Raw genomic sequence first — 16,914 nt, 5'->3', positions numbered from 1 at the left:
TTATATGACGTTATTGAGTTTCTTGACAGGACAAAATATTTATAGAGGCAAAGACAAATATGAAATAAGAGATAAGCAATGGTAGTAAAAGACAAGAGATAAATCACCAGCTAGAAGATCAACTGGGAGACCAATAAAATGATGGTTAGACAATTTCTGCAACCCAAAAATCTGAAACTAAGAACTAAGGGCAAGGCAAGTACTTAAAAAAGAACAGTAAGAAGAATACATAAAAGATAAGGTTAGTTACAAAGTTTAGACTACTATAAATACAGAGTAAATACAAAACAGAGTTACAAGTAGATATTAAGTATACCTATATTATATTAAACAGGTTTTATAGCGTTCAATGCCTTTCCGTTCCTAATCGCCACTCCTTTCTATTGTGGTAGTCTTCTTCTCTTAAAGTACCCCGCGCAGACCTTATGGAAATTAGGTCCTAGTGGATTTAGTTCATACTTTTGGAAAATACTCTTTGAAGCATTCTGATGAAAAGTTCTCTTGGCACATCTCGATCGTATGGAGGATTTTCAAGATATACAGGCACAAACTCGGAAAATTATAAGATTTACTGGGTATCCAATTCCCTGAGTTACTGGTTATCTGGCAACATGTAGAATTTTGGATCAAAGAAAAGTACAGTGGAACCTAGATAACTCAGATTAATCGGGACCGCGGCCGATCCGGGTTAGCCGGAGAGCATGGTAAAAATTAATAAAATACGGTATACTTATAGATAAATCCGTTATAATTAAAATAACATGAAATATATATGCACAGTACACATCTAACTTACCTATAGTTGTATAGAGTATAGTATAGATAGTATAATTATAGAGTATTGTTCATTTCTAGGTAAAAAAACTCAGTTAGTTTCGGTTGTGCCAGTCGGAACGATGTTATAAGAACAGTGGCTCTTTCATTGTTTAAAAGACCATTGTAAGAATTTTTTAAAAGACAGTTAGAAATAAATAAAAGATCAACAGGTGCCTGTTGTTTGCGATAGCCCGAGATAATGAACGTCGCTCTGCCGCCGCAGCCGTGTGCCATGAGTCATTTTTACTATCGTATAGTTCAAATTACACAAATACCCATTATCTCTCAAATATTATATCTAGTCAAAGCGAAGTTTTATCAATGAAACTCAATATTTTTAAGACATTCCAGAAGAGGCTACAGATAAAATGTTTTATCATAATACATACATTTTTATTATTTAAATTTTTGATGAAAATCGGTCCGGGTTATCGGGGGCCGACTTATCGAGGTTCCACTGTACTAGTAGTCTAGGATTTTTTTCCTGACTGTCCAATGGCGACCTTTACCTTCAACGGACGTCATCTTCTATAGTTTCGAGGGTTTTCGGCATTTAATTGATGCAAATGAATTACTGGAGGGTTTTTTGAGGTCGCAAAACTCGAATATGCCACCAGAACCGACTCCTGGTTTCTAAGGTCAATGAAAGGGGCTCTCGGAGTATCGAGGGTCTCCGGTACTACATTAATGCAAACGGCTTAGTTATAGGTTTTTGAGGTTGCTGAACACGAATACGTGATCAGTACAGACACAGGAGCACCTGGTGCGTAAGACAGGTTATCTTCTGGAGTTTTGGAGGAATCAAATGTATTACTCATAGGTTTTTGGGGTTGCTAAACATGCATCCACTATCAGATTCGACCCACGAATCACATTGTGCCTACGGCACGTCATCTTCTGGAGTTTCGAGGGTTTTCGGTACTAAGTTGATGCAAACGGATTGGTACACACCGAGTACTCGGAGGTTTTCTGAGTTGCTGTTCCAAGAAAGCGTACCAATTGGTGAAAAGTTTTGTTTGCTATTTGTAGATTTTTATTAAAATAACTCTGTTGTGCTATTTAATTGTTTTAATTATTTATAAATATATGTAAACTCAATTTATATCTGACAATGTTTTTCCTTAATTTATTTTAAGATCGATTTATTTATTATATTCTATTTTGACAGTGTTATTCATCGTGGTCACTAGATACTCCAGAGTCTTTTATCTAAGTCATATTCGTGTTAAGCAACCCCCAAAAACAAGAGTAATCCGTTTGCATAAATTTTGTACCGAAAACTCTCGAAACGCCAGAAGATGACGTGTCTTAGGCACCAGGTACCCCGGTCTATTCTGACGGCGTATTTGTGTTCAGGAGCCCCAAAACCCATGAGTAATACCCATCTGCCTTAGGCACCAGGTGCTCCGTGGGTCGGATCTGATGGCGTATTCATGTTCAGCAGCCCCAAAAACCGGTGAGTAATCAGTTTACATTAATTTAATACCGAACACTCTCGAATCTCCAAAGCATGACGTGCCTTAGGCACCAGGTACTCCGATGTCTGTTCTGATGTGATATTCGTGTTAAGAAACTCTAAAAACCTATGAGTAATCCGTTTGCATCAATGTAGTACCGAAGACCCTCGAAACTCCATGAGCCCCTTACATTGGCATTGGAAACCAGGTGCTCCAAGAGTCGGTTTTGGTGGCATATTCTTGTTTAGCGACCTCAAAAAACCCTCCAGTAATTCATTTGCATTAATTAGAAAACCATCAAACCCCAGAACAGGGGTGGCCAAACTGCGGCTCACGAGCCACAGTTTACTTGTGGCTCTCGATTGTACCAGAGTTATTTTTAAATTTTGTATTAGATAATATGATTTAAAAAAATTATTATCGTTCCATATGTGTTTCAAAATGTCTTTTAAATTACTGACAACAAACATGAAATACTTTGTGACAAATTCCATTTCCATCCAAGATAAGAATGATAGACACATCGAAAACTGCGCTAACGAACATTACAGAAGAGCAGCGCAATGTAAAAGTCAGTAATCAACCGAATCCAGACCGATTTTTGTATAACTCTTGCTACGGATATAATTTGTAATTTGGATTAGGTGATTAGGTACACATTTTACATTTTAGTCATTTTACTCGACTTAAAAAAATTTGATACAATATTAAACTATAAAAACTTAACGAGTATATAAAAAAGCCGGAAGGAATATTGACCGAACTCCAAAATAGATTTCAAGACTTAACATATGTTAAATCGTCTCTTCATTTTTTTTTTAATTCATTTGAAATGAACATAGTTCATAAGGTGAATTTTTTATTATTACCAATATATGACACACAACATCTGGAGAATTAAAATTAATAGAGACCCAAGACGATCAAGCTCGAAAATAAAACTATAAGTCGACGCAGAATACCGAATTTTGGAAATTTGTACCAGAATCCAAGTAGGTACCCTAAAAAGGATGCTTGTCAAATTATTTCCATATTAGGAACAATGTACTTGTGTAAGATGTACATTTTATTCCATTTTATAATTCGTGAAATCCTAACACCTATCAGTATTAACTAACCAGCATCTAAAAGAATTACTGAGAAGTACTGCCACACATTAATCACCAAATTGTAAAGAATTATCAAAAGAAGAAAAACAAAAATGTAATTAAGTTTTAATATTTCTTAATTTTATTTCGGTTTTCAGTAAGTAAAAGTTCTCTTAAAAAAATTGTAAATACCTTCTTTACATACTTTTTGAATACGTATTTGATTGCGGCTCGCGAAAAACTTCAACTTGTGAAAAGTGGCTCGGACTATTAAGGAGCTTGGCCACCCCTGCTCTAGAAGATGACGTCCCTTGCCGTGGCCCTGGCCACCACGTCCTCCTTGAGGTCAATTATGATGGCATATTCGTGTTTAGCGATGCCAAAAATCCATGAGTAATCTGTTTATATCAATTTAATGCTGAAAACCCTCGAAACTCTAGAAGATGACGTCCGTTGAAGGTCAAGGTCAAAGTAAAGGTCGCCATTGGAGAGCCTGGAAAAAATCCTAGACTACTAGTACTTTTATTTAATCCAAACTTCTACATGTTGTCAGATAACCAGTAACTCAGGGAATTGGAATACCCGGTAAATCTTATAATTTTCCGAGTTTGTGCCTCTATATCTTGAAAATTCTTCATACGATCGAGATGTGCCCATGAGAACTTTTTATCAGGATGCTTCAAAGAGTATTTTCCCAAAGTATGAACTAAATCCACTTGGACCTAATTTCCATAAGGTTTGTGCGGGGTACTTTCTTTCCGATATCGCCTTGAAGATGCCCTTTATCCATGTGATTGCTTTTCTTCCACGTTTTCTGTGGGGGTCCATTCTAACATTTCTTTGGGATTCTTCTTTCCTCCATTCGTCTTACGTGTCCGTATCATACCCGCTGTTGCTTTCGATGTTATTCTTTTTCTCATGATCATCTTTCAGTGCGTCACAGTTTTTCGATTTCTCTCTAACGCATTAAATTGTATGTGACAGAAAAAAAGGCACGTCTGGGAATACTTCGGTAATTATTCTAGTTCGGTGATTATTCTAGTTGTCGATAGATGGCGCCATAATCAAAAAAGAATTATTTATTAAATAAAATAATAATATTATCAATATAATCTGTACAATTTATAAGACTATACAAATGAAAGAAAATACCATTTTATAAATGCAATAGACACAATTGATTTGGTTTTATTCCAAATTGAAAATAAAATTTGACAACTGTCAGATTTAACTAAAATGTCACGTTAGAATAAATGTCATAAATGTGTATTATCACGGACTTACCTTTTTTTCTATAATTTGTGACGCACTGAAAAATGTTCATGAAAAGGAGAATATCTATGGTTATTCCCATTTTTTGTCTAATGTCGTTTCTTATGTGTTCTCGTCTAGATCTTCTTGCTGACCTTCTCTAAAAATCAGGGCTCCTATCATATTAAGTATTTTTTCTATACCTTTCATACCAGATATTAAGCATTGATGCATTAGGCTTTTATTACCAAATATTACTTGATGTAAATAGTATGAAATAATATTGAGTACTATTTATTTTGACAACAAAATTTTTGCACTGAAATTCTTATAAACCAGACCATGATATAATTTATAATATATGTATTTTGCTGCTGTCCAAATTGGTCCTCTACATTAGATTTTTTAAATCTCCAAAAATTGATTTTTTGTGTTTGATTTGTACAAACATTTAAAAAATGTCACCACCCAGATGCGGTAAACTTTGAGAGTACACTATAGCAAAAAATGCAAAGGAGCTGTGCCATAACTTGATTTGGAAATACATAACACATTTTTACAATGACGTTATATAGGACTGCCAAAGGAAAAATATAAATTTAGACGCCTTCCAGTCTCAGGTTTGTACAAGAATTTATTTATTGATTTAAAAATAATTTGACTACCCCGACAAACGTTGAATTCAATACAACATAAAATGTAAATATATTCCGTCTAATATACTTACCGTTGCACGTCATCCGGGTCATAGCCCGTGACGTCACATGATACCAACATGAAATATTTAGGCGGTAGGTGTGTTCTTTTTAACCCGGGAGTAGTCGCGCTCACTTCTGTAACGTCGATAGTCACGTGTGAGATTTTATCTCAAAATACGAATTTAAAACAAATTTTTATTTTGTACTATTTTTATCTACTTTTTGTATTGAAAATATATATTTCTAACAATTTTATTAAAAAAACCTGTGTTAACGGCCACTTGCCAACATCGGCCACCTGTCCTAACGGCCAGTTTAAAAATTTTCCAAACCAATTATATGTAGACTACAAAAACTGGCAATACCGTCCACCTTTCTATATCGGCCAATAGTTCTTTCATTTTTAGTGGCCGTTACTGACAAATTTTACTGTACAGTAAAACCTGTGTTAACGGCCACCTGCCAACATCGGCCATCTGTCCTAACGGCCAGTTTAAAAATTTCCCAAACCAATTATATGTAGACTACAAAAACTGGCAATAGCGGCCACCTTTCTATATCGGCCAATAGTTCTTTCATTTTTAGTGGCCGTTACTGACAGATTTTACTGTATTACGAAAAAGGATGAAATGTGAGATTCTATCTAACGGCGCGACTACTCGCGGGTTAAAGCTAATTGCCTCTCCCCAAAGCCAGAAATTCCACAAAAAGAAGAAGAAAAAAAATTCCTACGTATCACTACACCCTTCCTCGAGGCACTTACGAAATTTTTTCAAAATTGCAAAATTTTTCATCAAGTTATCGCGAAAAAGGATAAAAATTGAGATTCTATCTCACCGCGCGACTACTCGCGGGTTAAGAATCATTTTGCCGAGTACACTGGAATTACAGCCACTAGACATATTTTATTATATACGCGTAGAAATAATATTGGAAGATTTCTATTAATGTTAACTTAAAGAAATACACAATAATATGTTTCATTTAATTTGTATAAATGGATTATAAAGCGTTTTTATGAAGCACATTTGTTCGGAACACACTGTAACCTGTAATCGAACGAAGGTGATATTTTGGCATAAATTGGTAACATTTATTTAACAGTTGCGGTGATGACACTTCATATTTGTTTTTATTATTTACTGTAAGTATTTGCTTTATTATATTTACTGTTTTTATTATTTACTTTAACGTAAGATTAAAACCTAATTCTTGTTTTCTATTTATTAAGTTTTTATTTATTTACATTGAATATTAATTTGTTTGGTTGTATAATCCACTTCCGCAAAAACTATGTGATATATTTAATTTAAAATGAATTCAAGAATTTTTTGTAATTGGGCAACAATGTTAACTTAGATCTCTGACGTAGATAATGACGTGCAACGGTAAGTATATTAGACGGACTGCAAACTGGATGAAAACTATGTTATAGTTCGTCAGCTATAACTTTTCCCATGCGTCACGATTCATTTTCAAACAAATTAAGTCAAAACATAAAGTGAAACGAACGTCGATGTGTATATACATTTTGTATACTGTCTACTATAATCCTACACACATCGGCGTACGTTTCACTTTATGTTTTGACTTAATTTGTTTGAAAACGAATCGTGACGCATGGGAAAAGTTATAGCTGACGAACAGTATGAATAATTTTCAAAGGAAGTATGGTGGGGACAATTCTCTTAAATTTTACAGTAAGGCCTTTACATAAACTTTTTAAATTTTCTGAAAATACTTTTGATCTTTGATTTTCACAAATATCTTTAGAGTGTGGCTCATTAAGCTGATGGTATGATGGTCTCCACATTTTCAAGCGTTAGCTTTTTTCGGTAAAGTTACGAACATCGATTTAAGCCAGTCTCAGTACATGGTTGTACCTAATAAATTTGGTGTTGATTTGTCTTATCTTTTTTTTTTTTATAAATATACGACTTCTACTACTAAAAGTATATTGTTACTATTACTTCTGCTTCTTTCTTCGTTTGTTGTAAATGTTATTATGTACCCAGGGATCCTCAAATCCTCCTGTAACAACAAATTTCAAAAACTTCAATCTTATTGATAGAAGTCCTGGTTTCTGTCAAGATTTTTCTACTTAAAGTAGAACTAGGCCCAATGATACCATTGGTCAATAATAATTTACCAATAATTCGTCTTTTATTACTACTAATAACAAATCTATTTTATAAATTAATAAATAGTTTTTATATACATTTTTCTAATAAACTACATGCAGTTGGTAACAAAAGTAAAGTTCTGTCGACGTAAAATGTACACTCGGCAACCCCTTAACTATCTGGAGGACACAGCGCCATAAGTTTTAAACTAAAATTAAATAAGGCATTTACAAGTTGGGATAAATACCTCTATAAACACCACTAGCTCTTCTAATACAAATATATTGAGTATTTGCACTGTGGAAATTAATTGGGACACCGTTCTTACATTAATGAAAAACAAACAAAGTTTACATTACAAACAAAAAATAGTAGCAATGCATACGTAAAATAGTCTTTGAAAGCCCAAGCTAAGCATATTATTATCAGAAGCACATTCAGCGTGGCTCAAAGACACATCATCATCATCATGGCATTTACACTCCTAGCCGAGTGATTGCCGCCCTCTTTGGGCTCTTTTGTCGCGGTGAATCAATCCGCATTAACATTTTCGTTTTACAATTGGTTGTGTGACTTGACATCTTCTACAATTTTCCTCTATTCGTTCCTGTTTTTGCTTTTGGTTACCCATTTTCTGACTCCCATCTTCTTAAGGTCCTCCACTATCTGGTTCTCCCATCTAGTTTTGGGTCTTCCTCGTGGTCTGCCTGATACAGGTCTCCATTTGGAAATTTTCTTGATAACGGCTTCCGATTTTCTCTTTTCTATGTCCCATCCATTTGAGTCTCTGTGCCTTGATAAATCTGACGATGTCTTCTCCTTTCAGAAGTTCTCTTAGTTCGTGGTTCATGAGTTTTCTAAATTCATTATTACCTAAGTTTAGTGGTCCTGCTATCCTCCGAATTACTTTCCTTTCTAGGATCCTCGATCTTTCTTCCTCTTTCTGGGTCAGACACATTACTTAAGCACCATAATATGTGATTACTGGTCTAATTGCTGCTTTGTAAATTTCCAGTTTTGTATTCTGAGTAAGCTTCTTATCTTTGAAGAAGTTACTGTATTTCCAGTAGGTCCTGTTTCCTGCCTGGATTCTTTCATTAATTTCGATACTTCTATCTTTCTACCTTTTCAAATTCATATTCACCAATATTTAAGCTTATCATATTAACTGGGTTTTATCTTGAGCATATTAGGTATTTTGTTTTGTTTTGATTTATTTCTAAACCCCTTTTGGATGCTTCTTTGCATAACTTCGTAAATTCTTCCTTTAAACTGTTTAGGTTTCTGCTAATTAATGCTATTTCATCAGCATACGCCACAAGTTGCGACGTCGATGTTATAATCGTACCTTTTATTTCTGTAGCTCTTATTGTTCCTTCTGTCCAAAGACACATACCTAAACTATAAAATCAAGTTACGATGCTGTTTGTCCATACATGTTTGAGAATTGAGAAAGTCATTAAATTACTCCTGTTTGTACCAATGAAGGACATCAACTATAATACCATAAAAGGAAGTATCCACAGTTCACAAATGCGGTCTAGAGGTATTTAACAAAGTACTCGACTCTAAGAATGCACTACAAAGTTATTAGTATAAAGTATTAAAAAGTTAAATATTAAAATCTTTACTGGATGCGTTTCGGCTCAACACGAGCCATCATCAGCAAAGTACAGGAAATACAACACAAAACTGACCTATAATGTATAATTGAATTAGATATGAAAAAATTTCACATGTTAAGACAACGCCCACCTCAGCTAAGAAACTTACCCAACATGAAGAAGAAAGAAGCGATTAAGCCTGGATAACAAATTGTACCACACAAACATTTAAAATAACGTTTCTTGATCTGTCATAATATTACATGGTATCTTTCAGTCGTCTGAAACACCACCACCATCGACTGAAAAATACCATGTAATAATAATAGTTCGAGACACGTTATTTTAAATGTTTGTGTGGTACAATTTGTTATCCAGGCTTAATCGCTTCTTTCTACTTCCTGCTGGATAAGTTTCTTAGCCGAGGTGGGCGTTGTCCCAACATGTGGAATTTTTTCATTGTAGGTCAGTTTGTGTTGTATTTCCTGTACTTTGCTGATGATGGTTCGTGTTGAGCCGAAACGCGTCCAATAAAGATCTTATTTAACTTTTTAATAAACTTTGTGTTACATTCTTAGAGTCGAGTACTTTGTTATCAACTATAATATATTCAAAGCGAAGAGAAAAAGCGAACGAAACGGACAAATACCACGGATCATCATTCTGACGGCGAAGGTAAAAATTTAAAATACATATGAAGGGGTAAGAACCAAAAGGATTTAAGTGCCGTTATGTTCGTTTGGAGATATTCAATGTTAAAGTTAATTGCTTATTGTAAAATCTATGAAGATATTTCATATGGGGTTTTTAAGGAAAAAACGCATAATATATTTAAGTGTTTAATTACGTTTCACATAATGTTGTTACTAGAGCTGGAAGGTCAAATAATAGAACAAGTCATGTAGTTTAAATATCTAGGCATCACACTATGCAGCTACGGAAGGCTCGAAACAGAAGTGGAAGATCAGGTGAATAAAGCAAACAGAGCCGCAGGTTGCCTGAATGAAACAATATGGAGAAATAAAAACATCGGAAAAGAAGTGAAAGGCAGAATTTACAAAACAGTCATCAGACCAATTATGACATACGCGGCAGAAACACGACCTGATACAGAAAGGACAAAAAGAATGCTAGAAACAGCAGAGATGAAAACATTGAGAAAAATCGATGGTAAGACGCTGCGGAATAGAGCTAGAAGTGCAGATATACGAAGGAGATGCAAGGTGAACAACGTTAATAACTGGGTGAAAAGCAGAAGAGTAGAATGGAACGACCACATAAGCCGAATGACAGCAAATAGAGTAGTAAGGACGGCGAGAGACGGTTCCCCAATAGGAAGACGATCAGTGGGAAGACCACGAAAAAGATGGAATAACAACTTACTGGAGACACATTGAAAAACAGACAGAGTAATGTCTATATAAAAAGAAGATAATGTTGTTACATGCTTGTTTGTTTAAAAAAAAGTCACTTAGTCTTTGGTTGTATTTTTTCTTTATTTTTTTTAGAAAACGATGATTTCCCAATAAGAAAACTTTATTGTAATAGTAAACATTATAAAAAAATATTAATTATCATAGTCAGAGTAAATGTCAAGATCATTATTTTCTTCTTGGACATTTTCCTCCATTTTAGTTTCCGTCGGCGTCGTTGGCTTACTTTCTGTTGCATTTTTTTTCTTTTTGGGCCGATGGGCCATATTTTGGTAAAAAGTATGATGAACTGGGGGAATAAAAGGCAACAGCTGAATAAGATTTTCCCACTTAGCATATGGAATTTCCAAAACTACTCTATACAGGTGTTGGTTTAAATTTTCCAGAGATAAATTTGGTCTACCAAATGTCCAAAATCATATCTGCTAAAAGATTATTGCTCCATTACGATAATCATTCTATGTATATTTTAAAATTTGTCTAATAAATAGTCGCTAAAAATGTGTTTGCCTTGTCGCAATTAATTTCCACGATAATATACAAATTACATTTCTTGGTAAAACATATTTTAAAAACAAAAAATGTTTGGCTTTGCCACACAATTTGCCATTGCTTTTTGGATTACAATTACACCTATCTTTCGCAGATAAATTCAATCATTTGCATTAGGACTTGGCTGTGTGTTGTAGAACAAGAGCTTAACAAGAGGCCATGGCGGAATCTAGAAGTTAATTTAGGTTATGACACATTCTTCTTCTTCTTCTTTTTTGGCCATGGCCTTGACAATTTACTCAGTTTAACTTTTGGAGTAGACACTTTTTGTTTTACATGCAGCAGATTTGTTTCACAAAATGTTAGTTCAATATTATAAACAAAGAACAAAAAGCGTTATGAGAAAGATATATCTATGTTGTCGGTAGTTCATTTAGACCAGATACAAGGTATATTTGACCTGTAATTATTATGGCAACATTAAAGGGTTGTCTTCCTCTTCTTTCACTTAATTTATTCGATATAGAACTTTGTTATTAACAGCTTTGTTCGTGCAGCAGTCCACGACTGGATTCTGACTGTTTCGCACGAGCAGTTCTGTTTTCAAGCGCTTGAAACCAAAACTGCGCATGCGAATCATTTAGAAATCAGTCAGAAACCAGTCGTGGACTGCTGCACGAACAAAGCTAATACTGTGATACAACTGTTATGATTGGCTGATTCAAACTCTCATCAGTTTAACATAAAAAAGAAAGAAGTAAAAAACTTGTATTCATATAAATAATGTCCTTTACAGGTAAGAACTGTAATGGGGCACATCAAGTTCTTAATACTAATATTTTTGAGTTTAATATGGAAAATCGACAAAACCCAAAAAGCAATGATATGCACCATTTAAGCAAATCTATTTTTGTTACATCTCTAAATGCCTTACATTGTATACCATTTTTCTATTGGCGTTCTAGTTATCATTACGACCATCAATCTTTACGTAAATACTTCGCTTGAACTAACCTTATTTCTTAATCTAATTCTTTTCCATGTTATGGACTTTACCAAGCAAAAGAAAACACGTTTGTAACGTATATGTGTAATAACATTTTTTGTCCTCTTAGGACGTATTAGATAGTGCTATTTCATATACACTCCAACAGAGAAAGTTAGGCTTCTCAACCATATTTTGGAAATACTTTCCCAACTATTTCAGAAATAGCTAAATCCTGTTTTTGAACTAGGACGAGTAAACTCACAAGAGATATCCAATAATGTTAGTAGAAAAATCACCAAATACATCTTATTTTTTGGTTGATAATTTTTTTTTACATAAAAGCAGACTACAAATTAAAAATTAAAGGAATAACGCAGAAAACACAAAAAATCGCCGATATAACTTAATTGACCTATGAAATGCCAGTAGTGTCAAAATTTCATAAATGTCAATAGTGTCAAAATTTCATAACAGTGGAGTAAACTTGCCCGAGGTTGGACCAATTACAAGAAGCATTACGGCGCGATAAATTTGAATTATTCCTCTTAGTTTAAAAACAGAGTATAGTACTAGTGGTTTCTATTTTCTGACTGCCACAGTAGATGGCGCAAACTTACGTCTTCACTTCGTAGTAGAAAATATACATACATATACTATGGTTTGTTATTAAACCAGGAGGAGTAATTCAAATTTACCGCGCCGTAATGCGTATCTGTAATTGGTCCAACCTCAGGCAAGTTTACACCACTGTTTGTAATTTTGACACACTAATGGCACTTGGTAAATTTTGACACTTCTGGCACTTTATAGATTAATTAAGTTATATCAGCGATTTTTGTGTTTTCTGCGTTATTCCTTTAATTTTTAGATTTTCAGTCTGCTTTTATATAAAAAATAGTTTATTTTTAGAACTCTTTAGCGACACATTCGTTTAATACATATAAGATTTATGGATTACCGTCGAAGGACGACATGATCAACCAAAAAAGAAGATGTATTTGTTGACATTTCTAGTGACTTTCTCGGGTGTGAATCTGTCTTTTTAGTTTACTCCTCTTGGTTAGAAAATAAACTATAGTACGTATAGTACAGTGGAAGCTCGATAATTCGGATTAATCGGGACCGCGGCCGATCCGGGTTGTCGAAAATCTGTGTTAGCCGGAGAATATGGTAAAAATTAATAAAACACGGTATACTTACAGATAAACTCCATTATAATTGCAAAAACATAAAATGCATATGCACAGTACATCTAAATTACGTACAATTGTATACAGTATTGTTTATTTCTTGGTAAAAAACTTGGTCAAAGTGAAAAAATGTGTTTTGTCTGATGAAAATGGGTCCGGGTTAGCCGGACTTCCGGGTTATCTGAGGCCGACTTATCGGGGTTCCACTGTAATTAAAATTAGAAAAAACTCAATTTTATTAAGCGTAAGGATAAAAAACAAATTTATAAAGATGTTCTACCTTTTAACAGGATTATATAAGTTAATTTAACGAAATAAAGAAATGCATGTATTCGCTCCGTGCGTGCTCATGGTTGGGATACACGAAACTATGCCAGCGCCTGTAGCGACGAAATATGACAATTTTGGCGAATTTTTGTAATGTCAGTGTCATTATGTTCGTCCGCGGACCCTGTTGGTGACTTTTAGTTCACGAGAACGCATGTGCACTTAAATTCCATATTATATTATTTATTTAATATACACTCCTGGCCAAAAAAATCGGGACACCTTAAAAATGGGTCATTTTTGATTTTTCGAATCTCCTAAACCTGTTGTCCGATTTTAGTGATTTTTTTAATATGTTGTAGCCTTATTCTCTAAGAATATCGATGTAGTAATAGTGTTGCTGAACAGGCAAATGTCATTGTATACCGGTTGAACCAATAATACTGTGTTTTTTCCTGAAAGTTCGTAACACCCTGTGGAATATTCTAGCATTTAAAAAATATTGAAATTAGAACTCAAATGTAGCCTTAGCCTTTCTTAACATTCTGCTTTTTGACTCATTCACTTATGTTGGATAATGAAAAAGTTAGGTACTTTTATAACTAGCCATGTTCTTCATCAATACAGGATGTTTCTAAATAAGTGCGACAAACTTTAAGGGTTAATTCTGCATGAAAAAATAATGACAGTTTGCTTATACAAAACATATGTCCGCAAATGCGTCGTTTCTGAGATACGGGATGTTGAATTTTTTCTTACAAACTGACGATTTATTTATTGCTCTAAAACTGGTTGAGATATGCAAATGAAATTTGGCAGGTTTTAAGAGGTAGTTATTTCACATTTTTTGACATACAACTAAAAATTTTATATTCACCATTGGCGTGCATACAGGTATGCACGCCAATGGTGAATACAAAATACATAATTGAGGCTATCAGCGCAAAAGTGGTGTAACCCCAGACTACTTACTTAGGAGATAATAAGGAATTAAAATTTGGGTAAATTGATTTTTAATTTATTTTTTTTGTAAACATTATTTTATTTGCTTTGTTTTTGATTTATAAAAAATACTTTAGAATCTACACTAACTGTATAGTTTTGTGTTAATTAAGCTAATAATTAGAAAAAAAAATGTGGGTTACACCACTTCCGCACGTATCATATTTTGATTGTATGTGAAATAATAAACAGGTTACACCACATGACCACAAGTTTTATTAGGAAACAGTGCAAATAGTACATAGTTATGGTAATTCTTCGTATGACTCATAATGAAACACTTTATCCTGGACTCTGTTGGAACTATTAAGGCTATTATAGAAAGTATAATGTACTTATGCGGGATGAACTGTAACAATTCAAAAAGGTCTTTTTTTTTCAGCAATAGTTGGTTTTTCCAAAGCATCTAGTTGTACTACAGTTTCTGACTGCCTTCTCTTCACACTGACTTCTTCAAAGAGAACTTCTTCATTATTTGAGTATTTGTAGAAGATTGAAAATGGATGAAGTTTATGGAATTTTAACCACTGAATTTTTAACCACTCCTCTTTGGTTTTACCAACTGAAATTCTTCGATTAGTTATATTTTTTTCTAGTGATTTGGAAGAGAAACAATCACTTGCAATCAGTTGTATAACTTTGAATGTTTTTTTTTCGAGCCGTTTTAATTACTTACCATATAACTACAGTTATATGTTACATATGGTACATATATTTCCTTAAAGAATTTTTTATTTTTTTCTATTAGGCCAAAATCTTGGTCACAGGGTAGGTATGAATGTCCACTGACCAAACATTTATGATCTATTTCTTCAATAGTGAACTCCGGATTAGAAACCACATACTGGCAAATCAATGCCAACTTAATATTTCTATTTTGCCCCCCACACTGATCGGAGTACATAATTACTTTAACGAGGTTACACCACTCTTGCTCTATAGTTTTGCTTAATACGACCCGTGCAAAAACAGATTTTTTTAGCGCCATCCGTTGATGGGTATTAAAAGGTGGCTTACACTACTGTTGTATTGAAGATTATAATGTAACGAATGTATTTTACACCAAAACAGCATTTTGCAAAAATGTGGGTTACACCACTTTTGCGCTGATAGCCTCAATTATATGTCAAAAAATGCGCAATTACTGCCTCTTAAAGCCCACCAAATTTCGTTTGCATATCTCAACCGGTTTTAGAGCAATAAATAAATCGTCAGTGTGTAAGAAAAAATTAAACATCCTGTATCTCGGCAACGAAGCATTTGCAGACATATGTTTATAAATCAAACGGTCATTATTTTTTCATGCAGAATTACCCCTTAAAGTTTGTCGTACTATCGTTTATAGTACTTATTTAGAAACACCCTGTTTGATGAAGAACATGGCTAGTTGTAAGTACCTAATTTTTTCATTATCCAACATAAGTGAATGAATCAAAAAGCAAAATGTTAAGAGAAAGGCTAAGGATACAATTGAGTTTTAATTTCAATATTTTGTAAATGCTAGAATATTCCACAGGGTGTTACGAACTTTTAGGAAAAAACACAGTATTATTGTTACACCCGGTATACAATGGCATTTACCTGTTCAGCAACACTATTATTACATCCATATTCTTAGAGAATAAGGCTATAACATATTAAATAAATCACTAAAATCGGACAACAATAAAAAATTACCAATTTTTAAGGTGACCCGATTTTTTTGGCCAGGAGTGTATTATCGTTTATCGATAAATACACCAGTATATTAATAATTAACTAATAATATTAATTAATAGAAAATATACCTTGTATATTTATCTATCAACGGTATTATTTAAATTATTTTAAAGTGCGCATGCTTCACTTGTCGTGGACTAGTTCCTGACTGTCTCTGCGAACACACTTATTGTTTGTATAACAAATTGGATAAAAAATGGTAAATAAATATTACATATTAACGTCAAATATGTCATATGTGTATCAACATGTTTAACGTCAAATTGTGGTCCCCAAAAATGCCAGGCGACTACGCTAGGTGTCGCGTCAGTCATGCACTGAGCGAATAAGTTGTAAAAATAGTAACATATCGTGTCCAAAAGTGGCATACGTAATGAATAAACCATAGTAAAATTACCTGTGTTTCACAAATACATGGTTACAAAATAATAGGAATTAGTAAGCTTAAGAATTATAAAGAATCCTACATTTAAAATAAGTTGTATGCCTATTTAGTTGAGATTGGTTAAAATATGACTTAATTCACACAATGAAAACTGTAACTAATGTTGTCATTTGTAAATAGTGTCAATTGAGTTTTTATATTTGTATAAACATTAGTTTTTATTAGAAATAAATTATATTATTAAGTTTTCAATTTAAATTCAGTGCTAAGTTTCAGCGGAATTTGTTGGGTTATGCTTTGATAATTACAGCGTCAAAACATAAACTAAAAACAATTTTTATCTTTTATTTTCAGCCACAAACATTACGATTAAAGATAAATAAATAGTTTAAGATTCTAAC

At 33.6% G+C, this 16,914-nt stretch overlaps 1 protein-coding gene across 1 annotated transcript in view; it reads left to right on the top strand.

The window, feature by feature from the left end:
• The first annotated feature begins 52 nt into the window (after nt 1-52).
• LOC114330297 (uncharacterized) overlaps nt 53-16,914 on the top strand; it is an 85,783-nt gene continuing 68,921 nt past the window's right edge. The window contains exon 1 of the mRNA XM_050644897.1: nt 53-241. The gene's annotated coding sequence lies outside the window, so the exon portion shown is untranslated. The remainder of the gene's footprint in view (nt 242-16,914) is intronic.

Source organism: Diabrotica virgifera, chromosome 1, assembly GCF_917563875.1.
Source record: "Diabrotica virgifera virgifera chromosome 1, PGI_DIABVI_V3a".
Taxonomy (NCBI): Eukaryota; Metazoa; Arthropoda; class Insecta; order Coleoptera; family Chrysomelidae; genus Diabrotica; species Diabrotica virgifera.
The sequence above is the reverse complement of the archived record's forward strand: the minus strand, read 5'-3'. Positions and strand labels throughout refer to the sequence as shown.